Below are 6,000 nucleotides of genomic sequence, written 5' to 3' on the forward strand. Positions count from 1 at the left end.
TCCGAGAAGTTCGGTCCGGGATGTCGCCAATAAGCTGAATTTGTCAAGTTCATTCGTCCAGCGGACCAAGCAGCGGGAGGGCCTGCGTACATACAAGGTTCAGAAGGCTCCTAACCGCGACGAAAGGCAAAACATGGTGGGGAAGACGCGAGCCCGGAAGCTGTACACCGAAATGCTGACGAAGCCGCATTGCCTGGTAATGGACGACGAAACCTACGTCAAAGCAGACTTTCGTCAGCTGCCGGGCCTGTTGTTCTTCTCCGCAGAGGACAAATTCAGCGTTCCGGAGGAGATTCGCAAGCAGAAACTATCCAAGTTTGCCAAAAAGTACATGGTGTGGCAAGCGATCTGCTCTTGCGGAAAGCGGAGCGCCCCCTTCGTGATGACCGGCACGGTAAACGGGCAGGTTTACCTTAAGGAGTGCCTACAGAAGCGCTTACTACCACTATTGAAGCAGCACGAAGGCCCGACCATCTTCTGGCCGGATCTCGCTTCGTGCCACTATTCAAAGGACGTGTTGGAGTGGTACGAAGCCAACGGGGTCATCTCGTGCCAAAGGAAATGAACCCGCCCAACGCGCCGGAGCTTCGCCCAATAGTGAAATATTGGGCGATTATGAAGCAGGCCCTCCGGAAGAACCCAAAAGTTGTCAAATCGGAGGCGGACTTCAAGAGAAAATGGATTTCTGTTCAAAAAAAAACTACAACCTGACGTTGTACAGAACCTTATGGACGGGGTAAAGAGGAAGATGCGAGCATACGGGCTTGGGCTCGAAGTATGAATAAAAAGAAAATGCCAAAAGTTGTTTAATAGTTTTTATTTTACTGTCTATAATTTTCAAAAGGATCGGTCTACTGGGCGAATTTCTACAGCGTTTTTTTCCGTGATGCAATTTGATGTGACACACCCTTTATTTCTTATCATTATAATTCAGCCGTAAGCTGACGAATGGATCCTTGGGAGTGTCAAAAGGAAACGGATGATTCAAAAATGATGAGTGACTAAATCAATCAGTGAAGGCGTGCAAGGCTTTGGGTATTGTAGCCAAAATTAATGTTTTATTAATAACTATAATATATTAATATTGGGTATATTTGTCAACGAGTTTTTCATAGCTTTTCTCTTATGTTTCTCGGCAGAGGAACGAGCACTGCTATGGGTTAATCAGAAATATACTGACAATTTTACCTAGCTGGGTTTATCAGTATTCAATTAATTGTTTAGTACAACACAAAGCTCAAATTTCTATAAGAAAATAATGGAAAATTTTCAATCTGCCCTCTTTCAGTCAAGCTAAAATTTATCCACGTCACAGACAAGCCCCTTCCAAAAACACTCGAATTAACCAATCGCTGCGATTATCTTTTAAATGAATTTTACTGAGATTGTCGATGTCATAATTGTACACCGAACGATTTCGTTCACTTCATTCATCAGACGTTTCCCGCAGTGGGCGAAGTTCCAAATTAATGAGATAAGGCGGATACAACGTTCGATATTTAATTAGCGTGCTCAGAATATAACTCTAAACCGCCCAACGCAATGGTTAAGTCAGCCTGGGATGAATATTCTAGAAGCACAATCGATGCCGATGTCCTGGTGGCTCACCCAAGATAAGACAGAATAAAGTGAGTTGAACAACAGCCGCTTCCAGAATTGGCTCCATTCATGAGATCAAAGAGACATTCGGCGGACGGAAATACCGCTGGTGGAATTTTAATGTCGCATCTTTTCATCTTTTTTTTGCAGCTATAATGTAGAAGAATGTCCTCCGAGCGGTTTTGTGTGGAGGTGTCGGAAAGTGTGGAATGCGTTTATCGTTCTCACAATTTTCCATCGTCTTGCTGAAACATTATAAACTTTTGAACGTTGTTCCCCGGATAAGGTACCTGAAATATTTGAATTATTAAATTTAATATAGCAGTAATCTCAGATGATGATGCGTCTGAGTCTTTTGTGCATAACCAAATCTATGTTGACAAGATAAAACGTAATGTTTCCAAAAATTGGAGAATAGATTAAATAGCTGCTTCCTCTTCCCAGTCTAAAAAACAACCAGCGATTAATTTTTAATGGTCAGAGACACAAAAGCCTGTATTGTCATCATCGCTCGTCACTGTTTGTGCAGTTCGGTTGCACTACTGAACGGAATTGAAGAGTACCAATCTTTAGTAAACTAATTGAGGAATGAATCGAATTTTCATTCAGCAATTTCATATAAAATTTTAATAAATATGAACAAACTACTAACAAACTAAAATAATATTTTGGATTATGTGAACACATGTTAGAATGAAGAATGAACTTGATTTTCTCCATTAGTTTTATAATCATCTCTGAAATGCTTCCATGCCAATCCACGTGGACAGCATATTTGCGTAACAATTGGTGCAAATTACGCCAAAATATTCCCCGGTTCTGCTGTCCCAACATGGGTGGATTAAAAAAGTTCAAAATTGACTTCCATCCTGATGCGGGTTCATATTTGCTGTGAATCTGATGACCAGAGATTCATTTTTGCGAACAAATTGTATTTCTTCGCTCCCCAACTGTGGAAAATATCCCACGGGGATGTAGCGAAACAAATATTAAAGTCGATTGATTTAGTAGCAACACTGTGGGAAGAGGAAAGAACATGAAATTGCCTTTTAAGGTTTTGTTTTGAAAGTTATATTAAATAATGTTGTTTTGAAGGATTTTTTTATTTCTCCTAGGAGGATCACATGAAAGTAGCGTTCGTCACAATGGAAACAAAAAGTAAATCAATGTAAAATGGCTTTTCCAATTTATATTATTTCCGGAATAGGTGGTGATAATAACTCTATGGTTAATAAGGTGGACCGATTACTCACGGTCGACTCGAGTTTAGAAGGGTGACATTTTTTTTCAGGAAAGGATATAAGGAAATTGTAACAATGTTGATGGTCATGGGAAAACTAATTGTTTGCAATTAAAAACGTGGAATCTAGTGAACGAGAGATAATATTAAACCTATCTCTAATATCAGAAAAGGTTTGGAACTGGGGCAAGATGAAACTATTTTTTCGAAGTTTAACTTGAAACGTATCTTGCAAAATCACTAATTCACTAAATTGAAATCTGTTTGCAGCATATACAAGGTATGACGGAAATAGAGATTCACTATGAATGTTTCGAAAAACTTCAATTTTTAATATGTTTAGTTTTCATAGTCATTGTTTCAACCAGTCCCGCAGAGCGGAGTAAGTTGAAACGCGAACCAAAATGAGTTTATTGTGCGGTTTTACTTCTCAAACTATCCACAACTGATTTATGGAACATCAAATTGTAGGAATTAAAAATAAATAATTGGAAAAAGGGGTTTTGGTACACGTGAGAAATGGAGGAGTGGTCTGATACACGCAAAATGTACACTGCATATTAGGAATTAATATACGAAACAATAACATCAAGAATAAGGCTTATGAGATCATTCAAATATTCATATATTACGTAACGCACTTAGTGAGAAAAGTGGGGATGCCTTTAGCAAACTTTGCATCTTACTACGGTGTATCAAAAAAATTTATAAATTTTAAAAATATTATAATAATATTTTTAAAATTTATATTTTTTTTAATCCTAATAAATATTTTTTTCTCTACAACGAACATTTTCGATGGTACAGATTTTTGGAAAGAAAAAGTACAGATTAGTAAGCTTTTTGGTACAGATTTGAATATGACAACACTGACCCCAGGGTTAAAAAACGTTGGCTAAATTGAAATGCTCAGAGCTGTACGGAAAAGGATTTTTCAGTATAGTTTTTTAAACAACTACACTTGATTACCCCTATTTGATTACCTGACGTGCAATTCTGGCGATTTTTTTTGAAAAAATCAATGTTTTGGGACCGAACGAGTCTGTGCGCAAAAATGATTGTTTTGATTTCACGGACGAGGAAATGTTAGGTTAGCTGCCATACAAATGGAACACAAACTTCTGCATAATTCGAGAGCAAATCAAGCAAACGGAACCAAATTTGGCATGTGAAAATTTTAGGGGGCAATAAATGTTTCTATGGTGGTCCGACACTCCTCTCCCCTCTCTAAGGGGAGAGGCTGCATAGCTCGAGAAGTATAATATAGAAGGTTGTGTTCATGATACGACAACTTTGTTAACAAAGAACTACGCTGTTATTTTGTTCAAGTCGCCTGTTAAGAACTTCGGATATTATTTTACAAATACACACTTATCTCCGCTTTGCGCTCTTCTCAACAGAAGCCCTATTTGTTCATATTTCCGTTCTCGATTAGCTTAGCTGTCATTCTTGGTGGAGATAGTTTTGCTACTGTCATGTGAAACCAAATGACACAAAATTCCTGAACAATTATTTTCTTGATGAGCCGATGATAGCCAAGTTTGAAGATTCCCCACCCAATTGTGTAGTTCAGACCCTTAATGGAATTACGTCAGTTTGATATAATGATTGCAATGCCAGAGACATCACCGAGTGAGTAATTTGGTCGCGTCCACAGCTCAATCCGAAACGAAGACATGTTATGACGCATAACAGGGAAGAACAAGCGATGTTCATTGCTTCGTATTTAGAACGATACTGCAAGTTTGCCTCAGCGAGATCCAATATTTATGCTCCAGGCAAATATTCCCCTTCGTTCTACTTCTTCTTTGTTTCTTTGTTTACGGAGATTTCAAATCAATCCCCTTCGTTTACCGCCGATAAGTTCCTCGTTATTTTCGGCATGGGTAGGGAAGCTCACAAATGAGCAGAACAAATGTATGGGAAAATGGAAATGCTTCTAGTTTTCATCAATTTAAACCATTTACACACCAGAGGATTGTAATATATAGCATAGAAAATACTTCTTAGGGAATTTTCGATTCGTTTGGTATGTTAATCGTCAAAATCCGATTGCGGCAACAATAGTTATTAACGTTAACTTTATTTCATAAAAACGTGACCTTTTTTTGATTTGACTCTACGTCAAAAAATTGAGTCAACAACATAAAACGATGTTAAAAGCGATCGACAGCGATTAATTTCGTTAGTTAATTATTGATACAGTGTGGAAATGTTTGAACATGGGCTTCAAACCGACTTTTCTGACACCCCAATCGTTCGCTAACTGGTCCTGGTTTAACTGGTCTGCGTTTTAGTACTTATTTTCATATGACAGTTAGGCTGAATTTTATTTTCATTATAAAAATCGAGTATCAAATAGGAAACCGGATCTCACAAGGAATTACAGTTATAACTAGAAAATTTGTTTATGTTCGAAAATTGAATAGAAAGGTTTCTAACAATTTCTAAACGGAATGTACATTTCTGATGGAATGGAAAACAAATTTTCTTCATGAATTAATAATTGTGTAACAGAAAAAATAAAATAAAAACTGATCCGATGAAGTAGAGATGGCACTTTACAACCGTTCTCAATTTCAACAACTCGGACTTTTGTACGCTTGTTGAAACAGCGTCGAAAACGAACATGATGAATGTGAAGAATTTTATAATTCATCAGCTTCTTTCGATTTCCTGGTAACTCTTTTGAGCAGCTGCCAGAGCCAAAACGCAAAATGTCATGTCAAAAACGATTTGACGAAATAAGATAGAAAAAAGTTATGATTAGGATGAGCGCGAAATATCTCGGGTTGATGATTTTGAGCCTCGCCAACAGGTTGTCAGAAAAACGGTTTCTGGAAGCATCTGGTTTCAGCACCCACTCCCTACATGTCATCTACTGAATGCCCCATTTAACTAAGCTAGAAAGTGCGGTCGAAAATGTTGATTCAAGAACCCATAAAATGGTTGGTGTAATTGAAACGATAAAAAAACAATGGTAACATTGCGCCACCTTTCATGACCACCTTTCCAGGATGGTTTTACTAACCCCGAGCCAACCGCGACTAAAGGGTGTGTCACATCAAATTGCATCACGGAAAAAACGCTGTAGAAATTCGCCCAGTCGACCGATCCTTTTGAAAATTTTAGACAGTAAAATAAAAACTATTAAACAACTT

Source organism: Toxorhynchites rutilus, chromosome 3 (genome assembly GCF_029784135.1).
Source record: "Toxorhynchites rutilus septentrionalis strain SRP chromosome 3, ASM2978413v1, whole genome shotgun sequence".
NCBI lineage: Eukaryota > Metazoa > Arthropoda > Insecta > Diptera > Culicidae > Toxorhynchites > Toxorhynchites rutilus.